Here is a 26893-nt window from a genome sequence, read left to right as displayed (position 1 = left end):
TGCCAAGTTGACCAAGCCAGAAACTTCCCTCTTTCTTTCCCCATATCTAATCATTACTAAATCCTGTGTACCTCATAAATCTCTCTTCTCCATCTCCTCCCCACTGTACTATTCTTGCCCTCTTTGTCTCCCTAACTAAATATTATGGAAGCATCCTCTCTGGCCTTTCTTGTCTCCAATTTTGTTGCCCTCTAGTCTATTTTCCACCCTTCCACAAGAATAGATTTTTCTAACATACAGGGAAGTATAGTCAATATTTTGTAATAACCTATAAGAGAAAAGAATCTGAAAAAGAATATACATATCTGAATCACTTCGCTGTACACCTGAAAATAACACAACATTGAAAATCAACTATACTTCAATTTTTAAAAAAATCATATCAGTATACTGCTCAGACTTCTTCAGTGGCTCCCCAATGCCTCCAAGACAAAATCTAATAAACTCCTTTTGCATGATATTCAAGGTCTTTCACGACCTTTGTCCCCGCTTTCCTTCCAAGTCTCATCTCCTTCTGCACCCCACCACACAGCCAGTTCCTCAAACATACTACACTCCTGTGGTCACTCTGAGCACCCCTTATCCTCCAGAGAGGCTGGGCATTTGCACATGCCATTCTTTCAGCTTAGATGCCATCCCCTGCCACCTCCATACCAACCACTCTCCACACTGCATACATACACTCCTACTAGAGAAGATAGGTCTGGGACTTCCCTGGTGGCACAGTGGTTAAGAATCTGCCTGCTAATACAGGGTACATGGGTTCAAGCCCTGGTCTGGGAAGATCCCACATGCTGCGGAGCAACTAAGCAACTAAGCCCGTGCACCACAACTACTGAGCCTGCACTCTACAGCTCGCAAGCCACAACTACTGAGCCCACATGCCACAACTACTGAAGCCCATGCGCCTAGAGCCCATGCTGCTCAACAAGAGAAGCCACCACAATGAGAAGTCCACACACCGCAACAAAGAGTAGCCCCTGCTTTCCGCAACTAGAGAAAGCCCGCACGCAGCAACAAAGACCCAAAGCAGCCAAAACCGAATAAATAAATAAATATTTTTTTTTAAAAAAAGAGAGAGAGAGATGATAGGTTTGTTGGAAAGCTGCCTTGACATTCCCCAGGTTGACTTATGAGCTCCATTTCTCCCATGGCACCATTGACACCGATACACAACCACTTTAAAGCAATTTAGCGTATTACATTAGGTTAATTATTTACATAATTGGTTTCCCACAGACTGTAAGATTCTTAATAACATAGGACCTTATTTTTAGTTTGTTTTTTAAGTAACTAGTCCATTCCTAGTAGATAACAGGCACTGAACAATTATTTATTTTAAAAATTGACAGTTAGGGGGAGGGAGGGATGAATAGGTAGAACACAGTGAAACTGCTTTGCTATATGATACTATAAGATAGATATATGTCCTTAGACATTTATCCAGACCCATACAATGTACAACACCAAGAGTAATGTAAGTGATGGACGCTGGGGTGATTATGATGTGTCAGTGTAGGTTCATCAGTGGTACCAAATATACCACTCTGGTGGGAGACATTGATAATGGAGGAGGCTATGCATGTGTAGGAGCAGGGGGTATATGTACCTTCCATTCAGTTTTGCTGTGAACCTAAAACTGCTCACAAAAACTCTATGTAAAGAAAAAAATTATAAGGACTTCCCTGGTGGGCCGGTGGTTAAGAATCCGCCTTCCAATGCAGGGGACAAGGGTTCGATCCCTGGTCAGGGAACTAAGATTCCACATGCCACAGGGCAACCTAGCCCGCGTACCACAACTACTGAGCCCTCATGCCACAGCTAGAGAAGCCCTCGTGCCACAATGAAGAGCCCACACGCCACAACAAAAGATCCCATGTGCCGCAACTAAGACCTGATGCAGCCAAATAAATAAATAATTTTTTTTAATTTTATATACACACACACACACATATATGTATGGAGAGAGAGAAAGAAAGAGAATCACCATTGAGGAAGAAAGTACAGAAACAGAGAAAGAGAGATGAAGAAACATATAAATCCCAGGATGGACCAGTGCATAGCTGCTATTCAGTGCCAAAATGGAAAAAGAAATGGACAGCCAGAGATGACCTTTGAGAAGAATTGTTAAAAACACTATTTTAGATGAATTACCCTGGAAGTACTACTAACAAGCAGGATAATTTTAAGGGGAAAATAGAAATTCAGCCTCCTGCATTCAGTTGTAAGGGACAAGAAACTGGTCAAGTGGTGGAGATGAGAGATAAGCCAGGAATGAAGTGAATAATTTGAAAGTCCCTTGCACAGACATAGCAGGATAATTATTTAAACCGTGAAGGCAGTAATTTAGGTCTAAAATGTCACCACCATCAAGTCTAAGTTTTATTGTAGTCTGTTAAGGAAGAGTTCTCTGGGGATTATGAATAACTGCTTCTTGAAATGGAAACTCTGCAAAAACAATTGACATTTCTATAATCCTTAAGGAATAGGACTTAGAGGAAAAATGACTATTCAGGTGGCTCTCTGAACATCAGTGTCTGAATAGCTAATATTCATCCTTGCTTTATGTCACCCTCATTAATCAGCTCCTATTAAAGATAATGCCATACCTGTAATTATATGGCATAGCATCATGTTAAATATTTAAGACTTTCATATTGCACCATCTCTTAGGTGTGGTGATATATTGCCCTGATTTAAATACATGTGTCAATTTTTCATAGATTTCATCTATATTCATGGCTCAAGGCCCCTTAGCAAATTAATAACCAAAAGAATGAACTCCTCTATTTGTAAGTCCATAGTCGGTTGCTTAGCATACTTCTCCACGCTTGTTTTATCTCTAAAAGTCCTATTCGGCTTTCTAAAAATACGCCTACCCTTTGTTTTCCAATTGCCCTGGTTCCCATGTTACATTTTTTCAATCTAATCACATGTGATTTCAAAATTGCATCACACTTGTAAACCGAGTCATCAAAATAGACGATAAGGAAAATAAACAATACACTATAAGGGAAGCCAGATTAAACCAAGTCCAAGATATTGCAATAAAATTTAACTTATTCCGCATTTTTAACATACAACAAAACTCATCTTTTTAAAAAAATACTCATCTTTATAAAGTTTCCAAGTGCTCACACGGCATTTCATTCATGACTCCTTACAACAACCTTATGAAAAAGAGTCAGCAGTGTCCTAATTATAAAATCAGGAAAACAGAGAAAGCAAGAACCCTTGGCCAAATTTCCATGACGAACAGCTGAATGGGGATTAAAATTCTGTGTTCACACACTTATAGTCCATTTTCTCCTGCATATTTTTTTGTGAAAATTCTGTTATCAGGTACCTGGCCTCCCCAAGGCCACTCACATCAATCATTAACCACCGTTAAATCAATAAACTCCTGCTGCTTCCACCCTAAGCCCAGCCTGCTCTTGGGAAAAGCAGCGTTGTCAGAATTTAGTGCCTGACACTGCTCTGAAGATGGCTGCCTCTCTGCAAAGGACCCCCTCCTTAGGAACTCCCAAAGTTCATTTCCTTTGCCCTGTCTTTTAAGTCAGACAAGCCCAAACACGCTCTTCTAATTTGATGAAAATCTATCCAGCTGTTTTCATTTGATGTAATGAAGAACAGGCAGAAACTTTATCCAAGTAGGTAATACTATCCTAGGTGCAAATTCTGTGGCAGTCAGTAATGCACGTTCTAATGCCGTAAACACTGCTTTGGGGCTTCCCTGGTGGCGCAGTGGTTAAGAATCTGCCTGCCAATGCAGGAGACACGGGTTTGAGCCCTGGCCCGGGAGGATCCCACATGCCGCGGAGCAGCTGGGCCTGTGCATCACAACTATTGAGCCTGCGCTCTACAGCCCGTGCTCTGCAACAAGAGAAGCCACGACAATGAGAAGCCCTCCCCCTGCAAGGAAGAGTAGCACCCCTTGCCGCAAACAGAGAAAGCCTGGGTGCAGCAACGAAGACCCAACACAGCCAAAAATAAAAACAGATAAATAAATAAATTTATTTTTTTAAACTGCTTTGGTATGTGGTGCTGATTAGAAGGCTAGATTATTATTATATTATATATATATAATTTTATTTATTTTAATATATATAATTTATATATATATTATATGTTATATATTATATATATTATTTTTATATAAATAAAATTATTATATTATTTTTCCACGGGTGGTCTTAGAACAAGATACTTGTTAAAATGCAGATTCTTAGGCCCCAACACAGACCTACCAAATCAGACTTCGGAGTGACGACACATTTAAACCAACAGCACTATGATTCTTCTACAGCCGGAAGGAGGAAAGCCCCAGGTTGGACTAGGGCTTCTCACACTAGACTGCATGCTTCTGAGGACAGGAAGCAACTCCTATTCACCCTCATAGTCCCAGTATCCAGCTGAGGTGCTTAACAGTGTTCAGTGCTTGAACACATATGAATTGATTGTGTTAATCAGGTATGCAGTGTAAGTGTTCAAAAGCTTTCGTGTTAGAATTAGTTCATGCATAGTTACTTAGGAAGCAGTGTAAACACTTCTAAACACTTCATACTGATGTTTAGCTATGTCTTACTCTGGGTCCGTAGAGTACAGGGTTGAATGAGCCAAAGGAATGTCCTCTGCAAAACTCACATGCAGACCTTCTCCATCCCAACCTGAGGCTCAAAGAGTCTCCAGTCCCTCAGAGCATAAAATCCTGTGGTCATTTTAGGCAAAAATTCTAGCCTGGTCAAAAAGCCAATCTCCAAACTCACATTCAGTTAAAACTTCTCTCTTCCCCCAACTGGGACCTACCTCTGCTAGGAAAACTGCTGAGAATGGGATGCATGGGCCGTAGTCAGCTCCTTCTATGCCTCCTCCACTGTGCCCTCTGTTGCCTCTGGGTCCCCCAGGGACCAGGAGTGCTAGGAGGGAAAAGAGATAGGGAGAGTGAAATCTTCTTCCACTGGTGGAGTTGTAATCCAAAAGCAGGCCTCAGCACAGCAGACACACAATTACCAACACTTCTTCCTCACAGGGGAACCCTCCTCCCCACCAAGGACCCTGATGTAGTCACCACTATAGATGGTACTGTTACCTAGTCCGAGCTCATACTGCTCGCCACAGGACAGGCCAGTAAACTGAGAGACGAGTTATTGCAGCAAGAAATAGCAACTTTCAGGGCTTCCCTGGTGGCGCAGTGGTTGAGAGTCCGCCTGCCGAAGCAGGGGACACGGGTTTGTGGCCCGGTCCGGGAGGATCCCACATGTCGCGGAGCGGCTGGGCCCGTGAGCCATGGCCGCTGAGCCTGCGCGTCCGGAGCCTGTGCTCCGCAACGGGAGAGGCCACAACAGTGAGACGCCCGCGTACAGCAAAAAAAAAAAAAAAAAAGAAATAGCAACTTCCAGAAAGCTGGCAGACCACGAAGATGGTGGGCTCATGTCCCAAAGAACCATCTTGCCTGAGTCAGAATTCAGGCTTCTTTTATACTAAAACGGGCAGGCGTAAAGTCAAGCATTTCCTGGTTCCCATCAGCCTTCGGAGGGGATGTGTTAATTTCTTCCTCCCTGCAGTCATTCACAGGTGGGCCTGGTCAGGATGTTTCCAGTGAGCTAAACAAAGGTATTTTAGCTTAGTGCTCATTACCTGGGAGGCAGAGTTCCCAGAAATTGGCCATTATGTATAATTTAAGCTTACAGGCAACATCCCTTTAGTGGTTAACTTGTAATAGAATACAAAGGTTCTTCCCTATTCTGGCCACAGATGCCATCCCCTCAGCTCTAGTGTCCCTACTGTCCACCTCCAGACTCTTGATGCTGGGTTCACCTTGCCCCTCCATGAGATTCTCTTTATTATGGTAAAGTTCCACTCCCTCTGTCATGGGTCCTCACCTGTTCACACCTTAGTTCCTGCACCCACGGGAGTCCAGCTCCTCCATCAGTGCCTTCTTGCTTCATTCTGCCAGCTCTTGTGAAAACAGGCACCAGTCCCTCCACCTGAAACTCTGAAGGCCCCCTGATTTGGCTTACTACGCTGGGGGAGACAGCTCCCCCATCCCCGAGGAAGACACACTGACAACTCTTTCTCCAAAGGATTCTCACTGTCCACCCCCATGATGATTCTCCCTCCTCTTCCCCCTCACCTGAAGCACAGGAGGGGTGAATACTGGCCACACCAGTTCCACGGTCTCTTAGCACATCCCACATAGGTGGTCCAACGTCTCACAAGGAAGTAGGGACATTTGTCACTGGTCGTAGTATCTGGGGAGACACAGCTAACATCCGGTTACATTAGTCAGTCTCTTAGTTACAAGTAAAAAGACTCAATTCATCTTAATGAGTGGAGGTTTGAGATAGGAATACTGGTGGAAATAAGGAACTCTAAAATACCATGGCAGCCCAAGGACAGACCTTGGCTCACGACAACTAGAATGCAGTTCGGAGTGTAGAACAGATCTAACGACCAGGAACTCGACAGAGCCAACACTCTGTTTCTGCTGCCATTTCTCCTTTTACTCCCACCCACATGCCAGCTCCCACTCCAAACATCGTTCCCTGGAACATGGTAAAATGGGAACAGGTGAGAGTTCCGTGGTCAAATACATCTGGGAAACACTGAGTTAACAGTGTTTAGACAAGTTTCTTGCTGTGGGATCTTCAGAATCTTTAAAATACTAAAGCACCTTGTGACTCTCCAAGAGGGGATATGCATGTGGTGTTTCCCAAATGCACTGGCCTAGGAAGTCCCATTCAAGGAACACCTGTTACCATGATGGCTGGGAGCTCTACATGCCCTTCCTCTACCTCTTGACTTCAGCTTACTTGTGGCTTTGAGGCCCCGTGGCATCTGCAGAAGGCCCTCTCCACGTATTTGCAGCTCCTGCTCTCAAACCCACCGATTCTCTCTACATCTTGATCCTCTTAAAGACAAAGAAATTGCTTATTCCAGTGTGGTCACCATCTGGACAGTTTGGGCAGATGCTTGGCATTGAGTCATCTTAGAGGCCATTGACCCATCTGCAGCCTGACTCACCTTGGCCTGCGTGCCCACCCCTGACCAGGAGGGTGGAACGAAATATGACCTCCCACCCTGAGCAGGAGACTGTGAAGGGGACAACACCAATGATGACCTATAAACACCACAGTCTCTGTAAGCCCTTTGTGACAGCCAGCCAGTAACTGAAGGCGTATACTGGGAGACTTAAGTCAAATAAACGTTTTTCATGTGCCTTGAGAGTTCCCCCGCCAGCCTAGTGAAGTATACTGTGATCAAGATGGTACCAGGCTAGATACAAACTACTATATACAAAAAAACAGATGAACAACAAGGTCCTACTGTATAGCACAGGGAATTACATTCAATACCCTGTGATAAACCATAATGGAAATGAATATGAAAAAGAATATATATATATATATATATCTCAATCACTTTGCTATACATCAGAAACTAACACAACATTGTGAGTCAACTATACTTCAATTTTTTTAAAAAAGACAGAAGGGAATATACTAGAAATACAGAGAATCTGTATTTGCGGAGAATTAGACTCCCCCAAATCTTGATTTCAAAATAAATGAATAAAAATAAGAAAGATAAAACCAGGCTCCATATTAATGCCTCTAAGTTTCTTCACTGCAGAGGTGAGCCACATTTTAAGTTCACAGAGCACTGAAACTGTGTGTGGGTGTGTGTGAACTCTGTAAGAGATAGAGTACATTTTAATTATATACAGTATATATGTTTAAGTATATATGTAACATTGACTTCTTCCCTCAACCCACTATGTAGCTCAGAGTCAAGGGTAAATTGCTTCCATGCTTTTGTTTTTGATACTTATCCATATGCTTCATGTCTTTAACAGCTAGTGGCAAACCCATTGTAAATGATTTTTTAACTTAATCCAAAGTAAAGAATGGATGCAAAACTGCTTTGTAGGCTTCTGTTTTTACAAATGCTTATTGGCAACACTGAATTTAAAATGTCTGTAGGTGGGCTTTCATGTCCCTGGCATGAGCTTATGCAGCCCTGTTCCAGTTAAATAACTCAGCCCTAATCTATTAGAACTGGGAAGCATAGTGAAGCTGGGATTATTTTGGAAAATCGAGAGAGAGGTTTTTTCCCAGTTTCTTGGTTTGTTTCTTGAGAAGAGGAGGAAAGTCACATTTGCTGAGCACAAGATACCGTGGGATGCCCCTTTCACATAAAAATATTATAATAATAATAACTCATCCCTCCTCATCTTCACCTCAGCAGTCACATTCAGCCCATGAGAGAAAAGTACTGGTTCTTTAACCTCATTCCACAGATTGGATCATAAAAATGCACCTTCAGGGATTCCCTGGTGGCGCAGTGGTTGGGAATCTGCCTGCCAATGCAGGGGACACGGGTTCGAGCGCTGGTCTGGGAGGATCCCACATGCCGCGGAGCAACTGGGCCCGTGAGCCACAACTACTGAGCCTGCGCGTCTGGAGCCTGTGCTCCGCAACAAGAGAGGCCCGTGCACTGCGATGAAGAGTGGCCCCCGCTTGCCGCAACTAGAGAAAGCCCTTGCGCAGAAATGAAGACCCAACACAGCCATAAATAAATAAATAAATAAATAAATAAATAAATAAATAATAAAAATAAAGGAAGTCCCTTAAAAAAAAAAATGCACCTTCAACATTAGAAAAACATGAGTTGGCCAATGTGACTAAAAGTCAATTTTAAAAGTCATGTCCTCTTCCGGTTGCTCCTTCATAGGGCCATCTGTGAGCCATAATTAACATACAATGTCAAGACAGAGGACTCCCCAACCAGGAGAAGATTAGTGCAGTACAAAGTGCATGGGCCTGGCCTCAGACAGACTAGCTCCATGACTCTGAGCCAGTGTGCTAAATTTTCTAAGCGTCAGCTTCCTCTTCTATAAAATGGTGAGTGTCATATGTAATGTTATGACAGAGGCTGTGTAATAAAGGACCTGCTCTGTGCCTAGAACACAGTAGTTTCCAATAACAGTGATGGTGTTTGTAGTGGAGGCGATAATAGTAGAGATATCTCTTTGGTTGTCTTTTTTTTTTTTTTGTCTACCCAACATGCCTTTCCTCCATGTTCTAAAAACAACAGCCCCATTTCTTTGGGTAACTGCCCCCTGAGTTCTATGCGGTTCTGGATGAAGTCTCAATCAGAGTTCTCCACCCCTCGACCATAGCAATGGGCTTCTGATCTTAGGCCTTTGTAGTAAGTGGTGTTCCCCTTCCTCCTGAACCCAGGGATTGAGGGGAGCAGGGGAGGGGGAGAGCAGGTAGGACAAATGAGTAAAGCAGAATGAATCAGAGTCTTTCCTCAGGAGTTTACAGAGAGATGTTGAGAGAGAGAAGCTCTCGGTCTTCTGGGGTGGCTGCAGGCATGCCGCCCTTCACCTCCTGCACACAGGGAACACATCTTGAAATAGAGAATGTGGCCAACACAGACAGTAGCAGAACAGAAAGAGAGAAAATAATAATGATAATAATAACATTTGTATCCCTGGATCCAGCTCTACCCCTAGATTTACCAGTTAAATAAGTTAATAAATTCTCTTTTAGGCTTAAGCTAATTTGAATTGAGTTTCTACCCTTTGCATTAAAAGATTCCTGTCTAATATAAATATACTATCTTTTGAAGTTGTTTTTGTTTTGCTTTGTTAGTTTTTTCTTTTCTTTTTTTTTTTGTTTTTTGTTTTGTTTTGTTTTCGCTTTTTGTTTGTTTTATGTACAAAGATCTAGCATTGTTTCTGGGGTAAGGTAGATATGTTGGGTGACCCATTCCAGGAAGTTCACTTAGTCCCATTTAATGAAGCCGATATCCTTGGGGTACTATCAGAAACACTGGCAGCACTTATGGAGGCGGCATTTTCGGATCAGACCAGCTGGCTTGAGCAGCCACTGCAAGAGGAGAACCCTGGCAGAATTTTCTCATATGGCTCCAGGAGAGCTGCCCGTGACCCATCTTGTTTTCTCAGGTGCAATGAGACAAAAGGCTAACTATACTTTTTAAAAAAGGAAGAAAGAAAGAAAAAGAGGAAGAGGACTAGACAAGAGAGCACAGAAGCAATACCCAGAGGCACCCTCACACACTCATTTCAGCAGAGAAAACGGAAGCCCGCAGGGTCTGCATCACTGCTACACCGCAGTGAGCAAAGGCTGGAGCAGCACAGCCACTAAATCAGAAGCAGGCGACCTGCTGGGGTACACAGAACACCACGTGGCATCACTGTGATTTCTTGCCCATAGCTTAGTGAGTGGAGGGAGCAAGGTGAACCTCGACCCTGTTTTCCCGGCCATAGGTGTCCCCCTGCCCCACCCCAAGATAGGGAGACAGAGGCCAGCAAAGCTGGAGGAGTTCATAGGGACCATGTTATGGTGGCCTCACTGTGAAATATAAAGGATCTTGGATTTTCTCCAGGAAGCCATGGGAGCCATTGAAAGCCTTTTTAAGAAGGAGAATGACATTTTTGTGTTTTTGAAAGCTTTCCCTGGCCTCAGAATGGTGACTGGATTGGAGAAGGACAAAGCTGGAAACAGGGAGACCTATGGAAAGCTTTAGCAGCAATCAAGTGAGTACTTGAATAAAGACAAGCCAGCAGTGACAGAGAGTAGAGAATGTATATTTAGCAGGTGAAATCTACAAGACTTCATGATTGACTGTATGGGGTAAGGTAGGGGCATGCAGGTAGAAAGAAGGAAGGAACCCAAACCATATAGTCACCAACTGACTTCAGAGATCCAGAAAGAAGGTCTGGCGCTAGGTGTGAAGGAAGGGAAGGCATTCATGCTGGCCGTGCTCAGCTGGAGAATCCACGGGGACATGCAGGCAATGATGTCCAGTAGGAAATCAGGTGATTTGAGTCACTGCTTCTGTGATCATGGACATGTTACTTAACTTTGTAGAGCCTCAGTCTCCTTATTTATCAAGTGGGAATAATCTTCCCTAAGCAGAAATTTTAAGTAATTTGTCCAAGTCAGCCCAGCATAAAACATCACCCTTAGAGAGGAAGAATTGATAGAAAATCCTACCTACTCTGAGGGTGAGATTCCTAGGAGGTCGCTGGTCCTGGGCTCCCCCAGTCATGCCCCAACTCCTGCCTTATCCTAGGGAAGCCCAAAGGCTTGAGTAGCTCAGGCTTTGTCCTGAGGGATACTCTTCGTTGCGGTGTGTGGGCTTCTCATTGTGGTGGCTTCTCTTGTTGTGGAGCACGGACTCTAGGCATGCGGGTTTCAGTAGTTGTGGCACACGGGCTCTAGAGGGCAGGCTCAGTAGTTGTGGTGCATGGGCGTAGTTGCTCCACGGCATGTAGCATCTTCCCGGACCAGGGCTTGAACCCGTGTCCCCTGCATTGGCAGGTGGATTCTTAACCACTGCGCCACCAGGGAAGTCCCTGTAACTCAGTCTTTTTAAGGGTTTGGACCCGCCTTTGGGTCTCTGAGTCTATTGTTCTTTCTCACTGGAGCATCCTTCCTACACTGGTTTGCCTGTGGAAATCCTTTGCATTCTTTGAGACTTATTTCCTATCACCAGCCCTGTGATGTTTTATCTGCCTCATCTCCCTGGAACAAATCTTTCTCCCTTTAAGTCACCAGATTGTCCCTTAAGTCGCTGAAGTCTGTAGGCCTTACCTATCATGCTAGTTGACACAACTTGCAACAGTCTGAATTTAGACACCATTGAGGTGTGTGCCAGTTACTAAGCTCTAGTCTCTCAGCTCCAAACCCATCTTTCTATGCTGTGCCTTGTGGTGCTGGAACTAGGTGTCTGCAAACCACATTTCTGCCTGGCCAGCAGTCTCCCTGTCAGGTTCCACTCTGATCAAGGGAGACTGGGAGGTTGGAGAGAGAGAAGGGACTACTGTCTGCTCACAAGTACTGTGAGCGTCACACCAGCAATGTGTCTGCCTCCACCCCCATGGAAGTATTTAAATCCAGTTTGCAGTTTTTCCAACACGTGTAACACTAGCCTCATCCCAGCTGCTGTCTCCTTCCTAGTGGTCCGGTTCTCAAGCCCACAGGGATCCTTCTCCAAGCTCAGAGATGCTGGTCCCAGTAGAGCTGTGGCTGCCCCTGAGGCCTGAGCTCCACCCACAGGCCCCACCTCCCAGTGTCTAAATTTTAGTAATGCTAGTCTTTGCTGCCCAAACCCTGTGAGTGGTAGTTGCTTCCTGCAGTTGCTGTCTCTGTGATGCGTTGGTGCTCTTTTCTTGCCTTTTCGCTTACTAACAACTTTATATCTAGTTAACAGTGTACATATTAAATTCTCTTTGTCCAAACAATTGTTATGGTTTATGACTTGACAATGACGGTACAAGGTGCTTTTAATGTAAGCATAGAATTGGCTTGGATCCATATGTTTTATAGGATCAATGAGTCATTTTTGCCTGGGGGGGGGGGTCCCAGCCCCTAAGTATCTGGCCTTTAATGTGACCCAACCCCTAAATGCCTGTCTACCTTGATATAGTAATTAGGCTGCCTAGGCTACCAGCACAAATTCTTTCCAGAGTCTGAACCCCAGAGCAGGCCCCATTCAAGGAGAGCCCAGTGGAATAGCCTAAGGCAATGGGACATGCACCTGCCTCTTGCCTTCCTAGACTCTGTGGGGAAGAAAGGGGAGAGCCCCTAGGCAGAAGGGCAAGGGTGCATATAGGGTTAGGTTCCAACCATACCAACAGTAGAGAGGGGAGGGTGGCGACATCCTAGTGGACCATGGATACTAGACAAAGCCCAGTTATTTCTAATCCTGCCTTTCTGCCTAGGGACCTTCCCCTTCCCTCCCCACTGAGTCTAGGAAGGCAAGAGGCAGCAGAAAAGTTTACTTGTGTTTTACTTGTACCCTACGTAATTGTGTCTCATTAAAAATGTCCTTTCATTTGGAGGAAAAAAACTAATCTGTTTCCAGTTCCACCTCCAGAGCCAACCAATTAGTCCTGAACTAGCTGAACACAAATGGTGACCAGAACATAGTGCCTATCCCCAAGGAGCTTCAGTCCACTGGGAAAGGCGACAATAGGTTTGGTGGGGGGGGTTCTTTTTTTTTTTTTTGAGAAATCTTTTAGCACTTTTTTTGTAATATTTACTTACTTACTTATTTATTTATTTAGGCTGCGCTGGGTCTTGGTTGCAGCATGCGGACTTCTTAGTTGCAGCATGCAGACTCTTAGTTGCGGCATGCAGGATCTAATTCCCTGACCAGGGATCGAACTCAGGCCCCCAGCATTGGGAGCACAGAGTCTTACCCAATGGACCACCAGGGAAGTCCCCAGACAATAGGTTTTTAATTAGAATACAGGTTCGGATGCATGAAGCAGAGACCCAAAATTGCAGTGAGTTAAATAAGATTTCTCTCTCTCTCATGAAACAGCCCAGATAAAAGTGTAGGACTAAAAAAAAAAAAAAAAAAAAAAAAAAATAGTGTAGGGCTGACAGATCTGCTGCTCTATTCCATGGGGTTGTCCAGGGACCAAGGCTCTTTCTACCTTGTTGCACTACCATCATTTGAGGGTTGCCATTGTCCACAAGCTCTAAGATGACCTGCTGTCATGTTTACATTCTACTCAGCACAGTAAAAGAAGAGAAAAAGAAAGGGCATGCCCTTCTTTCTGGAAGCTATACACATTACTTTCCCTCACATCCCAAATGACCAGAATAGAGTCATATGGCCACAACTAGCTGCAAAGGATACAGGGAAATGTAGCCTTTATTCTCAGGGCAACCATGCACCCAGCTAAAAACTAGAAATTCTGTCTGTACTTGAACCGGCTTGCAAGGCAGAAATAGAGACACAGATGTAGAGAACAAACATATGGACGCCAAGATGTGAAAGCGGGGTCGGGTGGGATGAATTGGGAGACTGGAATTGACATATATACACTAATATGTATAAAATAGATAACTAATTTTTAAAAAAGAAAAAAAAGAAATTCTATCTGTACAGAAGAAAGAGAAAATGGATATTGAGGGGAACTAGCGGTCTGTGTCATAACAGACAATTATAATAATGTGGAAGGTGGGGTATACTGAAGAAAGGGCCTGAGGAAGCTTGAAGGAGTCTTCATTTTCCTGTGCCCAAGAAATGCTTAACATACTTTTATTTAATAAATCTGGACAAACACAAAAGCAAATAGGAGTTCAGATGCAAACTGAACTGAAATCAAATACTACCCAGCAAAAGCCAGTGGAAAAAATATATAAAATGTATCATTGTGGCAGGGCTGAACATCAGGATATAAGATCTTCTCTTCTTGCCCCAGCTACTTTCTTGTTTTACTGATAATAGTAAATCCAGTATTACCCATGATTCAATGTTTTAAAGAACATGCCAACAGGCTTTCACTTCAGACAAGCCAGAAGCACAAAGAGCTTGACTCTGAGTGTTCCTCAAATTCGTATGTGATGACGTCTTTAAACAAGAGGGATTCAGATTACCACATCCTCATTTTTACTAATGACTAAGGTATCTTTCAATCCTGGGACATACAGAAAAATTAGTTTTGGTTTCTCCTAACACAGGGTTTTGCTACTGCCTAGGGTGTTGGTCAATGATGCCTGAAGGATGAGACAGTTTGAAGTATTCCAGAGGGTCACCAATAACAGATATTTCTTTTTCTCTCAAATTCATTAAAAGGGAAACCAAATGTCTTGGCTAAGGAAAGAGCAGACCTACTACTAAATTTATAGAAGAAAACACCTCTTGGCCAACCCAGAGCTCCTTGAATCGAAAGGGAAGTGCAAGGCCACTGCTTTTGTAGATAACAAATGGGTTCAGTCAAGGAAAGACTGTAGATCTGACAAGGGAAAAATGGCATGCTCGAGAGAAGATGAATTTTTACCATATTTCATTATAAAAAACCACAATGAAAGAAAAATGACTTCATCAGTCCCATTCTAGGAGCCCTGGCAATGCTAAGGATAAAAGGAGAAAGCCTCTGGAACTGGCTTCCTGTCATACAGGTTGCATCCATCAATTCAGGGCAGCTTCAGAGAGGCACATGCAATCACCGCTGACAGTGGATAAATCACAATTATCAAGACCTTATTAGCTATTGCCCTAGAGTTAAAGAGGGTCATTTGCCTCTATCGGGTAGCAATCGATTGCTCTGTATGGGCTACAACTTATAAAGCCAAGGTCAAGGTATGGTGATGGAAAATTAGGTTAGATATCATAAATCCTCCAGCGCCAATCCTTCTTATCTGAACGAGAGTGCTATAAACTATTAACTCTGAAGACAGGTTTGTGGGAAATGTAACAGAATCCAAAATCATAGCAAACTTTCTGATGGATGATACACTACACTAGAAAAACCTAGAAAGACTGACCTTTCTTCACTTGATAAGAAGAAAAGAAAATTGAATTCACCCTGCTTCGATGCGCATGGTTAATTCTTCAGACCAGTAAGCACTCATCAAAAAGAGGAGGGGGAGGGGAGGGAGACACCTTATAGAGAGAATATTCACTTATTTCCCCTCTTCACCCCTTGCTATGATCCAAGAGAACCCATGCCCTAAATGAATGGCTCACAAGTAGCAGATACCACGAGGTAGGCACTGATGAAAGTGAGGGGATGATTCTATCATAGGGTCTTTTTGTCTCTGTACCTAATCACCAAGAAGCAAACTACCAGAAAAAAAAAAAAAAACAGAAACAAGATATAATTCTCAACTACCCAAATAAAAGATGTAACTTTTTAGATTGTTAGAAAATATTAACAATATTTAACAATCAGTAAACTGAGGTAAAAGCTATTAATATATGCTGTTACTTATACCATTCTTCCAAGACTTCTGAATTACTGAAAATATTCCAATTTAAAAGTTGAAAAAATCTTGTCATAGTTGGTACTAAAGTAAAAGCAGCTGTGATTTAATTCTAAAAATAATTTTATGTGCTCCTTGTTTTTCTGTTTTTTATATAGCTTTTTACTTTTGCCTTTCTTACATCTTTTTACTTTTATACCTAGAATTGTACCAAACAGAAATAATTATAAATCAGCGTTTTCATACTGATCATAACAAATATTCAATAAGTGAACCTACCTGTGTCCTTGTTTGGCAAGTTTTCTGGGGGGTTATTTTTCGGCTGCATCGGGTCTTAGTTGCGGCATGCAGGGTCTTCACTGAGGCATGTGGGATCTTTCGTTGCAGCATGCAGGCTCTCTCATTGAGGTGCAAGAGCTTAGTTGACACACTGCATGCGGGATCTTAGTTCCCTGACCAGGGATTGAACCCACGTCCCCTGCGCTGGAAGGCAGATTCTTTACCACTGGACCACCAGGGAAGTTCCTTGTTTGGCAAGTTTAAAAAACACTGAAGAAGATAAGACACAAAGGCAAAAATTAACATCATCTCTGATGACTGTCTTTAACATAGTTGAATCAAGCAAGAAAAAAATGAATCAATTTTCTAAACTTTTACACAGCTGAAAAAGCATAAAGTTTTATTAAGCCCATGAGAAATGACAGATATAAAAGCATAAAGCTGGGCTTCCCTGGTGGCGCAGTGGTTGAGAGTCCGCCTGCCGATGCAGGGGACACGTGTTCGTGCCCCGGTCCGGGAAGATCCCACAGGCCGCGGAGCGGCTGGGCCCGTGAGCCATGGCCGCTGAGCCTGCACGTCCAGAGCCTGTGCTCCGCAACGGGAGAGGCCACAACAGTGAGAGGGCCGCATACAGCAAAAAAAAAAAAAGCAAAAAGTTTCATTAAGTCCATGAGAAATGACAGGTATTTTTCAAATGAGTCTTGTTTAGAAATATCAGAAGTTAGAGATTGTCCTTAAAAACAGTGAGCAGGTCTAGAGGTGGAGTCAAGACGGTGGTGTGGGAAGACACCAAGTTAGCCTCTCCCCCCAACTAGGGTGCCTTTTGGCCGCTGGTGGGGGACTCTGACCCCCAAGGAGATGGAAGGAACCCCACAATGAACTGGTAGGACGTAGGGGGACTGAGGGAGGAGGAGAAGTGGAGGCCAGACAGGATCTATGCCCCTGAGGCTGGGAAGATCAGGAGACTCAGGTGGGAGGGACTCTCTGGGAGGGACTCTCCAGGAAGAGTGGGAGACGAGCAGAGGGCAATTGCCTGGCTCACTCAGGCCAGGGAGCCTGCTGAGCTCCCAAGCTGGTACCCCCCTTCAGAGCCCCATCCAGGCTGCGTGGGTCCTGGGGGCATAGGAGGGTGGCCAGGGGGATCAGGAGAGGCAGGCGGGAGGGGCCCTCCAGGAGGAGCGGCAGAGGAGTGGAGGGTGATTGCCCCGCCCACTCAGACACGGGGAGCCTGCTGAGCTCCATGATGAGGTCCCCTGCCCTCTGAGACCAGGGGTGAGGGCACGCCTGGGCCCCTTCTGTTCCTTGAGCCTAAGCCCCACCCTCCACAGCCCCCAGGGCCTTTTCCAGCCCTGTGGGTCCTGAGCATTAGCCCCGCCCACTACCCAAACCTCACCCTTGCTTAGGCCCCGCCCCCCACAGCCAAGGCCCTTCCTCCCCCTTTTTTGTTTTTTCTTTTAGTTCCTCCTCTTTTTTACTACCATGGTACTGATGTACCTTCTGGTCATTGATTCATCTATATTTTTATTTTTATATTCATCCTAACATATCTGTTAGTTTCCTAGTCTAATTTTATTTTTTACGTAGTTATTGTTCTTTCTTTTCTTTTCTTTTCCTTGCCGCCCCACATGGCTTGCAGGATCTTGGTTCACGAGCCTGGGGTCATGCTGAAGCTTTCGCGGTGGGAGCTCCAAGTTGGAACCACTGGACTAACAGAGAACCTCAGACCCCAGGGAATATTCATCGGAGTGAGGTCTCACAGAGTTCCTCATCGCAGCACCAAGACCCACCTCTACCGAACAGCCTACAAACTCCAGTGTTGGAAGCCTCAGGCCAAACAACCAGTAAGACAGGAAAACAATCCCACTCATTAAAAAAATTTAAAAAAAGAGACGGCAAAAAAATATGTCACAGATGAAGGAGCAATGTAAAAACCTACAAGACCAAATAAATGAACAGGAAATAGGCAATCTACCTGAAAAAGAATTCAGAGTAATGATAGTAAAGATGATCCAGAATCTCGGAAACAGAATGGAGGCACAGATTGAGATAATACAAGAAATGTTTAACAAAGATCTAGAAGAACTAAAGAACAAGCAAACAGATGAACAACACAATAACTGAAATAAAAAATACACTAGAATGAATCAATAACAGAAAAACAGAGGCAGAAGAACAAATAAGTGAGCTGGAAGACAAAATGGTGGAAATAACTGCAAAGAAACAGAATAAAGAAAAAGAATGAAAACAATTGAAGAAAATCTCAGAGACCTCTGGGACAATACTAAACACATCAACATTCGAACTATAGGGGTCCCAGAAGAAGAAGAGAAAAAGAAAGGGTCTGAGAAAATATTTGAAGAGATTATAGTTGAAAACTTCCCTAACATGGGAAAAGAAATAATCAAGTGCAGGAAGCTCAGACAGTCCCATACAGGATAAATCCACGCAGAAACACGCCAAGACACATATTAATCAAACTAACAAAAATTAACTTCAAAGAAAACTATTAAAAGCAGCAAGGGAAAAACATGGGAAACGAAATAGTCACCCAAGTCCAGGAAGCACAGAGAGTCCCATACAGGATAAACCATAGGAAACACACACCAAGACACATAGTAATCAAATGAACAAAAAATAAATTCAAAGAAAAATACTAAAAGCAAGGGAAAAACAAAAAATAACATACAAAGGAATCTCCATAAGCTTATCAGCTGATTTTTCTGCAGAAACTCTGCAGGCCAGAAGGGAGTGGCAGGATATACTTAAAGTGATGAAAGAGAAGAACCTACAACCAAGATTACTCTACCCAGCAAGGATCTCATTCAGATTTGATGGAGAAATCAAAAGCTTTTCAGACAAGCAAAAGCTAAGAGAATTGAGCGCCACCAAACCAGCTTTACGACAAATGCTAAAGAAACTTCTCTAGGCAGGAAACACAAAAGAAGAAAAAGACCCACAAAAACAAACCCAAAACAATTAAGAAAATGGTAATAGGAACATATATATCAATAATAAACTTAATGTAAACGGATTAAATGCCCCAATCAAAAGACACAGACTGGCTGAATGGATACAAACCCCAGACCCATATATATGCTGTCTACAAGAGACCCACTTCAGACCTAGGGACACATACAGACTGAAAGTGAAGGAATGGAAAAAAGATATTCCATGCAAACGGAAATCAAAAGAAAGCTGGGATAGCAATACTCGCATCAGATAAAATAGATTTTAAAATAAAGACTGTAACAAGATATAAGGAGGAACACTACATAATGATCAAAGGATCAATCCAAGAAGATATAACAATTATCAATGTTTAAGCACCCAACATAGGAGCACATCAATACATAAGGCAAATGCTAACAACCATGAAAGGAGAAATCGACAGTAACACAATAATAGTAGGGGACTTTAACACCCCACTTACACCAATGGACAGATCACCCAAACAAAATAAATAAAGAAACACAAGCTTTAAATGATACAATAGACCAGATAGATCTAATTGATATTTATAGAACACTCCACCCTAAAGTGGCAGAATACACTTTCTTCTCAAGTGCACATGGAACATTCTCCAGGATATATCACATCATGGGTCACAAATCAAGCCTTGGAAAATTTAAGAAAACTGAAATCGTATCAAGCATCTTTTCTGACCATAACGCTATGAGATTGGAAAGCAATTACAGGAAAAAAACTGTAAAAAACAAAAATACATGGAGGCTAAACAGTGTGCTACTAAATAACCAAGAGATCACTGAAGAAATCAAAGAATAAATTATAAAAATACATAGAAAAGGGCTTCCCTGGTGGCGCAGTGGTTGAGAGTCCACCTGCCGTTGCAGGGGACACGGGTTCGTGCCCCGGTCCAGGAAGATCCCACATGCCACGGAGCGGCTAGGCCCGTGGGCCATGGGCACTGAGCCGGCGCATCCGGAGCCTGTGCTCCGCAATGGGGAAGGCCGCAACAGTGAGAGGCCCACGTACCGCTAAAAAAAAAAAAAGAAAGAAAAAAATGACAATGAAAACAAGATGACCCAAAACCTACGGGATGCAGCAAAGCAGTTCTAAAAGGGAAGTTTATAGCAATTCAACCTCACCTCAAGAAACAAGAAAAATCTCAAATAAACAATCTAATTCTACACTTAAAACAACTAGAGAAAGAAGAACTAAGGAAACCCAAAGTCAGTAGAAGGAAAGAAATCATAAAGATCAGAGCAGAAATAAATAAAACAGAAACAAAGAAAACAATAGCAAAGATCAATAAAACTAAAAGCTGGTTCTTTGAGAAGATAAACAAAATTGATAAACCCTTAGCAAGACTGATCAAAAAAAAAGGGAGAAGACACAAATCAATAAAATTAGAAATGAAAAAGGAGAACTCACAACTGACACTGCAGAAATACAAAGGACTATAAGAGACTAGTACAAACAACTATATGGCAATAAAATGGATAACCATGAAGAAATGAAAAAATTCTTGGAAAGGTACAATTTTCCAACACTGAACCAGGAAGAATTAGAAAATATAAACAAACCTATCATAAGTAATGAAACTGAAACTGTGATTTTAAATCTTCCAACAAACAAAAGTCCAGGACCAGATGGCTTCACAGGCAAATTCTCTCAAACATTTACAAAAGAGCTAACACCAATCCTTCTCAAATTCTTCCAAAAAACTGCAGAGGGAGAAACATTCCCAAAGTCATTCTACGAAGCCACCATCAACCTGATACCAAAACCAGAGAAAAAGATCACAAAAAAAAGAAACTTATAGACCAATATCACTGATGAACATAGATACAAAAATCCTCAACAAAATACTAGCAAACAGAATCCAACAGCACATTAAAAGGATCATACACCATGATCAAGTGGGATTTACCATGATCAAGTGGGATTTATCCCAGGGACGCAAAAATTCTTCAATATACAAAAATCAATCAAAGTGATACACCACATCAAAAAATTAAGGAATAGAAACCATATGATCATCTCATTAGATGCAGAAAAAGCTTTTGACAAAATTCAACACCGATTTATGATAAAACCTCTCCAGAAATGCGCAGAGAGGGAACCTACCTCAACATAATAAAGGCCATATATGACAAACCCACAGCAAGCATCATACTCAATGGTGAAAAACTGAGAGCATTTCCACTAAGATCAGGACCAAGACAAGGATGTCCACTCTCGCCACTCTTATTCAACATAGTCTTGGAAGTCCGAGCCCCAGCAATTAGAGAAGAAAATGTAATAAAAGGAATACAAATTGGAAAAGAAGGAGTAAAACTGTCACTGTTTGCTGATGACATGATACTATACATAGAAAATCCGAAAAATAACACCAGAAAACTGCTAGAACTAAGCAATGAATTTGGTAAGGTTGCAGGATACAAAATTAATGCAGAGAAATCTCTGAAATTCCTATACACCACCAACAAAAAATCAGAAAGAGAAATTAAGGAAACACTCCCATTTACCACTGCAACAAAAAGAATAAAATACCTAGGAATGAGCCTGCCTAAGGAGGCAAAAGACCTGTACTCAGAAAACTATAAAATACTGATGAAAGAAATCAAAGATGACATAAACAGGTGGAGACGTATACCATGTTCTTGGATTGGAAGAATCAATAATGTGAAAATGACTATACTACGCAAAGCAATCTACAGATTCAATGCAATCCCTATCAAACTACCAATGGAATTCTTCACAGAATTAGAACAAAAAGTTTTACAATTCGTATGGAAACACAAAAGACCCCGAATAGCCAAAGCAATCTTGAGAAAGCAAAACAGAGTTGGAGGAATCAGGCTTCCCGACTTCAAACTATACCACAAAGCTACAGTAACCAAGACAGTATGGTACTGGCACAAAAACAGAAATATAGATCAATGGTACAGGATAGAAAGCCCAGAGGTAAACCCACGCACCTATGGTCAACTAATCTATGACAAAGTAGGCAAGGATATACAATGGAGAAAAGACAGCTTCTTCAATAAGTGGTGCTGGGAAAACTGGACAGCTACATGTAAAAGAATGAAATTAGAACACTCCCTAACACCATACACAAAAATAAACTCCAAATGGATTAAAGACCTAAATGTAAGACCAGATACTATAAAACTCTTAGAGGAAAACGTAGGAAAAATATTCTTTGACATAAACCACAGCTAGATCTTTTTTGACCCACCTCCTAGAGTAATGGAAATAAAAACAAAAATAAACAAATGGGACTTAATTAAACTTAAAAGCTTTTGTACAGCAAAGGAAACCATAAACAAGACAAAAAGACAACCCTCAGAATGGGAGGAAATATTTGCAAATGAAACAACTGACAAAGGATAATCTCCAAAATATACAAACAGCTCATGGAACTCAATAACAAACAATGCAGTTTAAAAATGGGCAGTCAAAGCAATCTTGAGAACGAAAAAAGGAGCTGGAGGTATCAGGCTCCCTGACTTCAGACTATACTACAAAGCTACAGTAATCAAGACAGTATGGTACTGGCACAAAAACAGAAAGATAGATCAATGGAACAGGATAGAAAGCCCAGAGAGAAACCCACGCACATATGGACACCTTATCTTTGATAAAGGAGGCAGGAATGTACAATGGAGAAAGGACAGCCTCTTCAATAAGTGGTGCTGGGAAAACTGGACAGGTACATGTAAAAGTATGAGATTAGATCACTCCCTAACACCATACACAAAAATAAGCTCAAAATGGATTAAAGACCTAAATGTAAGGCCAGAAACTATCAAACTCTTAGAGGAAAACATAGGCAGAACACTCTATGACATAAATCACAGCAAGAGCCTTTCTGACCCACCTCCTAGAGTAATGGAAATAAAAACAAAAATAAACAAATGGGACCTAATGAAACTTCAAAGCTTTTGCACAGCAAAGGAAACCATAAACAAGACCAAAAGACAACCCTCAGAATGGGAGAAAATATTTGCAAATGAAGCAACTAACAAAGGATTAATCTCCAAAATTTACAAGCAGCTCATGCAGCTCAATAACAAAAAAACAAACAACCCAATCCAAAAATGGGCAGAAGACCTAAATAGACATTTCTCCAAGGAAGATATACAGACTGCCAACAAACACATGAAAGAATGCTCAACATCATTAATCATTAGAGAAATGCAAATCAAAACTACAATGAGATATCATCTCACACCAGTCAGAATGGCCATCATCAAAAAATCTAGAAACAATAAATGCTGGAGAGGGTGTGGAGAAAAGGGAACACTCTTGCACTGCTGGTGGGAATGTGAATTGGTTCAGCCACTATGGAGAACAGTATGGAGGTTCCTTAAAAATCTACAAATAGAACTACCATATGACCCAGCAATCCCACTACTGGGCATATACCCTGAGTAAATCAAAATTCAAAAAGAGTCATGTACCAAAATGTTCATTGCAGCTCTATTTACAATAGCCCGGAGATGGAAACAACCTACGTGCCCATCATCGGATGAATGGATAAAGATGTGGCACATATATACAATGGAATATTACTCAGCCATAAAAAGAAACGAAATTGAGCTATTTGTAATGAGGTGGGTAGACCTAGAGTCTGTCATACAGAGTGAAGTAAGTCAGAAAGAAAAAGACAAATACCATATGCTAACACATATATATGGAATTTAAGAAAAAAAAATGTCATGAAGAACCTAGGGGTAAGACAGGAATAAAGACACAGACCTACTGGAGAACGGACTTGAGGTTATGGGGAGGGGGAAGGATGAGCTGTGACAGGGCGAGAGAGAGTTATGGACATATACACACTAACAAACGTAGTAAGGTAGATAGCTAGTGGGAAGCAGCCGCATGGCACAGGGATATTGGCTCGGTGCTTTGTGACAGCCTGGAGGGGTGGGATAGGGAGGTTGGGAGGGAGGGAGATGCAAGAGGGAAGACATATGGGAACATATGTATATGTATAACTGATTCACTTTGTTATAAAGCAGAAACTAACACACCATTGTAAAGCAATTATACCCCAATAAAGATGTTAAAATAAATAAATAAATAAATAAATGGGCAGAATACCTAAACAGACATTTCACCAAGGAAGACATACAGATGGCCAAGAGGCACATGAAAAGATGCTCAACACCACTAATTATTAGAGAAATGCAAATCAAAACTACAACGAGGTATCACCTCACACTGGTCAGAATGACCATTATCAAAAAATCTAGAAACAATAAATGCTGGAAAGGGTGTGGTGAAAAGGGAACCCTCCTGCACTGTTGGTGGGAATGTAAATTAATACAACCAACCAGTACGGAGGTTCCTTAAAAAACTACAAATAGAACTACCATATGACCCAGCAATCCCACTACTGGGCATATACCCTGAGAAAACCATAATTCAAAAAGAATCATGTACCACAATGTTCACTGCAGCACTATTTACAATAGCCAGGACATAGAAGCAACCTAAGCGTCCATTGACAGATGAAGGTATAAAGAAGATGTGGCACATATATACAATGGAATATTACTCAGCCATAAAAAGAAATGAAATTGAGTTATTTGTAGTGAGGTGGATGGACCTAGAGTCTGTCATACAGAGTGAAGTAAGTCAGAAAGAGAAAAACAAATACCATATGCTAACACATACATATGGAATCTTAAAAAAATAAAAATAAAAGGCACTGACGAACCTAGTTGCTGGGCCAGAATAAAGAGGTAGACATAGAACACGGACTTTATGACATGGAGTGGGAGGGCGAAGCTGGGGCGCAGTGAGAGCAGCATTGACATATATACACTACTGAATGTAAAATAGTTGGCTGGTGGGAAACAGGAGCTTAGCACAGGGAGATTGGCTAGGTGCTCTGCGATGACCTAGAGGGATGGGATAGGGAGGATGGGAGGGAGGCTCAAGAGGAAGGGGATATGGGGACATATGTATGCATATGGCTGATTCTCTTTGTTATGCAACAGAAACTAACACAGTATTGTGAAGCAATTATACTCCAATAAAGATCTATTTTTTAAAAATAAGTAAATAAAGAAATCTTCTAGCGAAACTAAAAAACAAACAAAAAAACAATGGGCAGTGAGAATGAATCTGATAAATTCTACAGGCCCAGAAATGGAAACATGAAAAATGTAAATCCAAAGCTGTCTCTGAATTTTCAGCTAGTTGAACAATCCTTGACACTAAATCAAATTTAGCTTAAATCAAAACTGAATTTTTCTATAGATTTCCATAGAGATAAAAGCAGGAAGCTTCAGAAACACATCGGTATGACAATTTAAACTTTAAAAAAAATGTATTTTCTTCACATATAAGGTAGGCACACTAACCCTCTGACCCTTTGAAAATAACAGGAATACATTAAAGGTACTGGCAAGGATTTGGTCACCATCCATTCAAAACAGTGGTGTTAACACACCACCAAACCCCTAAATGATCTCTCCTTTTCAATTATGAATGATTCGTTCTTTCAGAGGTGAAGAAGGGTAATGTTGGAAGACATGAGATTTGTCTTGTATAATCAGGAGTGTCCCAATAGTTTTTTGTTTTTCTTTTTTCGATACGCGGGCCTCTCACTGTTGGGGCCTCTCCCGTTGCGGAGCACAGGCTCCGCACGCGCAGGCTCAGCGGCCATGGCTCACGGGCCTAGCCGCTCCGCGGCATGTGATCCCCTGCATCGGCAGGCGGACTCTCAACCACTACGCCACCAGGGAAGCCCAATGTCCCAATAGTTTTAAATCAGTTTGATGTCTATTTTTATACAGAAAAATCTTTGCCTTCCAAGGAACATTTCAAAATCATCAAGGAATGTGCATACTGCACTTTATACTTATTAGGAAGGAATACTTTAACCAATAACTTTTTGTAAGTAAAAGCTACAACATCAAATCATACGTGAAGCAAATCTTAGGTGCAGAACTATCTCCACTGATGTGAAAAGTGAAAAGAAAAAAAGAAAAATCAAGCTTTGCTAACCGTTTAGGCAAATGCCACGTCCGCAAAACCTCGGAGGCGGGGTCTTGGTCCCGGTAGAGGGTCTCCAAAGATACCATCATTCAGTTCGATGTATGTACGAAAAGGAAGGTCAAGGCGCCCTTCCGCGACCTTTACGAAAAATTCCCAAGAATTCTGCCTTTGCCCCAGGGTGGAGCAGTCGTTGGGCATTCTCCTTGACATCCCCCAGGGAACAGGAGGTGCCCGCGACTGTCTCTCCTCAGAGCCGGTCCGGCGCGAGCAGGTTCCCACGTGGCGTGCGCAGGCGGGCTCCCACGTGGCGCCCGTAGCCCGCCCACAGCCGGCTCTGCATCCCCGGCCGGCGCTCTGATTGGCCAAGGACGGCGGAGCGTCTCCGGAGCCGGCAGCGACTCGGCCAAAATGGTCGGGCGCCGGGCGAAGCGTCGCAGCCAGGCGGGCAGCTACCCGAGCAACCGGTCCCGTGCGTGGGCCCCATGCCAGCGGTGAAGATACCGCCGGGCGCCTCGGTCGCGCAACCCCACGTGGTCCCTGGTTAGCGGCAGGCACCGTCACCCTCCACCCTATGTCAGGTAGTGCTCACCTCAGCGCTCGAGGCGCCTCCACCTTCAGCTTTTTGGGCTTCGGCTCCTCCTCAGCCGCTGCCATTTTCACACTCCCACCTCACTTAAGCTCCAGCGCTCGCCAGTATGACAACTTTCAAGGGTTAAACATGTATTACTATTATTGGACACTATTATCTCCTAAAATGATCCACTGGAAATGCTAGATTTATCATCTGCTACTACATCTCAGAGTCTCACGAGCCTAACATAGTTGCAATTACTCAGTGACAATCTGTTTGTTCTAGTAATCTTTCAGTTGTAAGTATAATT

The 26893-nt window shown here is 42.6% G+C and overlaps 1 long non-coding RNA gene and 1 pseudogene across 1 annotated transcript in view; both read right to left on the bottom strand.

Annotated features, from left to right (window-relative positions):
* LOC137228113 (uncharacterized) overlaps window positions 1-26207 on the bottom strand; it is a 133025-nt gene extending 106818 nt beyond the window's left edge. Inside the window, exons 1-3 of the long non-coding RNA XR_010945153.1 lie at window positions 26022-26207; window positions 16035-16304; window positions 4807-4916 (exon numbers count right to left, since the gene is read on the bottom strand). This is a non-coding gene — a long non-coding RNA (uncharacterized lncRNA). The remainder of the gene's footprint in view (window positions 1-4806; window positions 4917-16034; window positions 16305-26021) is intronic.
* On the bottom strand, window positions 9792-9960 carry LOC137228059 (small ribosomal subunit protein uS14-like; annotated as a pseudogene).
* Window positions 26208-26893: the final 686 nt, after the last annotated feature.

The sequence above is a fragment of the Pseudorca crassidens genome, chromosome 1 (assembly GCF_039906515.1).
Source record: "Pseudorca crassidens isolate mPseCra1 chromosome 1, mPseCra1.hap1, whole genome shotgun sequence".
NCBI classification, from domain to species: Eukaryota; Metazoa; Chordata; class Mammalia; order Artiodactyla; family Delphinidae; genus Pseudorca; species Pseudorca crassidens.
Note: the sequence above shows the minus strand (reverse complement) of the source record. Positions and strands in the feature narration are given on the sequence as shown.